Here is a 2,411-nt window from a genome sequence, read left to right as displayed (position 1 = left end):
CTATTTTATTTAGGTTTAAACATCTCAGAAAATTTCAAAAGCAATTAATGTTGGATATTTTCAAGATGTTGATCTACAATTTTTGCTTTCATAAAAAATATACATTCATCGATATTACATAAAGCAAACATTTCTGGATCACTTATTTCACAGGATTACTTATTCTAAATTGTCTAATTTACAAAAGAAAGGTTGGGGAGAGTTTTGTATATTCTTGAGAATAAATAATTGTTTTACATTTTGAAGGACAATGTATTATAAACAAGAACTTAGAATTCTTTTTTTTAGCATATGACACTTTTTTACTTATTATATTAAAATGCCAAGAATAGGTAAATCTATAAAGAAAACTGCTTACTCGTTTTCTAGAGATGGAGTGAACTGTCCCCAACCAGTCTCTCTCTGCTAAAACACACAACAATAGAAAGAGTTCAGAAGAGGATATAGAAACCAGTCTAGTTATGTTAAGCACACAAGAGTTCAATAAAAGGAATTGGATATTTATAAGTTCACTTGAAAGGCTGGGCTTTCAGGAATAAAGCCTGGAAGAATGCAGAACTGGCTGTCCAGGCAGTTACTGGTTTGGCAACAATCGGGCTGGTAAGCAATCAGCAGACTACACTGGAATTGTTGAGTTCATGAACCCATAAACATAGCCATGATCCAGGGATCAGAAAGTCAGGATCAGGAAGTTACTGCTGCCATCCCACAACTGCCTCTCAACCCCAATAATGCTAGTGGCTGTATATTAGAACACCACTTCAGAAAATAACTCAAGAGCTTGAACGCTGTGCAAGATCTCATCTACCAACAGAAGAAACAGTCCAACATTAGAAAAGAGGTAGCTTCTGTTTCACTTTTATTTTCTGTGTTTAAACCAAATTGAATGCAATAAATTCCCCCGGGGAGAATCAGGGAAATGAGGTTTTTAGTTTTCCAGCTTCTATAGTACGGAGTGACCCCAAAAAGGTAGAGGTAGCTGCTAAGTTCCAAACCGATAAAAGCACAAAACACACAAGAAAATGTTCACAAAAAATACACACACATATCCCAGATGACTTTATTGGCCTTTTTTGTTATGTGAATTTTTTTGACAACCTTAAGAGGAAACAGACAGAAAATTTTAATGAGAAACATGGAAAATTGCAAACCCCAAATCTTGTATGAACTAGAATTTTGGTCTCAAAAGTCCCTTGTTACTTTCTGTAAGGAATTATGAAGGTATCCTCTGGGCAGCCTTTATGTTTAGTTCCCTTGAAGTTCAGGCTCTTCAATGCACTCTAGTACTCATTTATAATAAAGATTCTGGCAGTATTTTGACGTGTGATGACCAGGAACTTTCAAGCCCTGCCATTTCTCCTTCCCTGTGTGCCCCACATCTAAACAAGCTGATAAGAAAGCCCAGGTGACCCTTTCTTTGGCACTAATAAAAAAATTTAAACCATGCAAACTTCAGTCAGCATGAATAGATCTTTGCTGAAGCTCCAGCTCTAACCATTTTGAAACCCCAAACCAGCCTCCCTCTCTGTGTAGTCTCATTGTCAGACCTCTTAGGAGCCTGCCCTTCTCTTCTGTGCTCCCAAGAGAGCGAGCCTGTTGGGTTGGTAGTGGCTCCTCCACACTGTCATGTGCATGTGCAAGAGCATCAGTCTGGGCATGTGAATCTTTTTTGAATGGGAGGAACATCTTGCCTCTGAGAGACAACCACTGCATATCCCACCCAGCATCTCTGTCCATCCACCATCCATTTCTCACCCAATCTTTTCTCCCTGTTGGTCCCTGTTCCCTTCCTCCATTAAGGTAGAATGGTGTGCCTTTGTCCTATGTCCTTTACCCTCTATCATATGTCCAGTGTGTCTTTGTCCTGTGTCTACTGAACAAGATGAAGATTAAATCCATTAGGGTTCTGGGAAGCTCAGAAATGTTCCTTCCAAAGCAATACTCTCTAGAGACCACAGTCACCTCTCTCTCCACTTTCAGATACACATCGTTGGCTCATGGCCATGTGAAACTGGTGGTATCAGTGCCTTAGCAGATAGCATCATTTATTAGGCTAATTCACTTATTATAATGTCCTTAAACTCACTCAGGGTGTAGTATGTGATAGGATTTCATGCTTTTTAAAGGCTGGATAATATTCCATTACATGTATATAACAAATTGTCTTTATCATTCCACTGTGGATGGACATTTGGGTTTTTTCCACTTCTTTGCTATTGTGAATAATGCTGTGATGAACATGGTGTATGCGCAGATCTCATTAAGATACTGTTTTGAATTCTTTTGAAGAAATAAAGTGTTTTTTAAAAACCTTATCTGATAGTGCCATTCATAGTCACCTGCTGCTGTAATTTGTGCTTACTGTTCTTCCTGCTCTACCCTTTGAGAGCTTTCATGGATGGCTTGAGACT

The 2,411-nt window shown here is 38.5% G+C and overlaps 1 protein-coding gene across 3 annotated transcripts in view; it reads left to right on the top strand.

The window, feature by feature from the left end:
- The window catches only part of LOC101593148 (alcohol dehydrogenase E chain-like), a 178,167-nt gene that overhangs the window by 27,396 nt on the left and 148,360 nt on the right, over positions 1 to 2,411 (top strand). The window lies entirely within an intron of this gene.

Source organism: Octodon degus, unplaced genomic scaffold (genome assembly GCF_000260255.1).
Source record: "Octodon degus isolate 3935 unplaced genomic scaffold, OctDeg1.0 scaffold00183, whole genome shotgun sequence".
Lineage (NCBI taxonomy): Eukaryota > Metazoa > Chordata > Mammalia > Rodentia > Octodontidae > Octodon > Octodon degus.
Note: the sequence above shows the minus strand (reverse complement) of the source record. Positions and strands in the feature narration are given on the sequence as shown.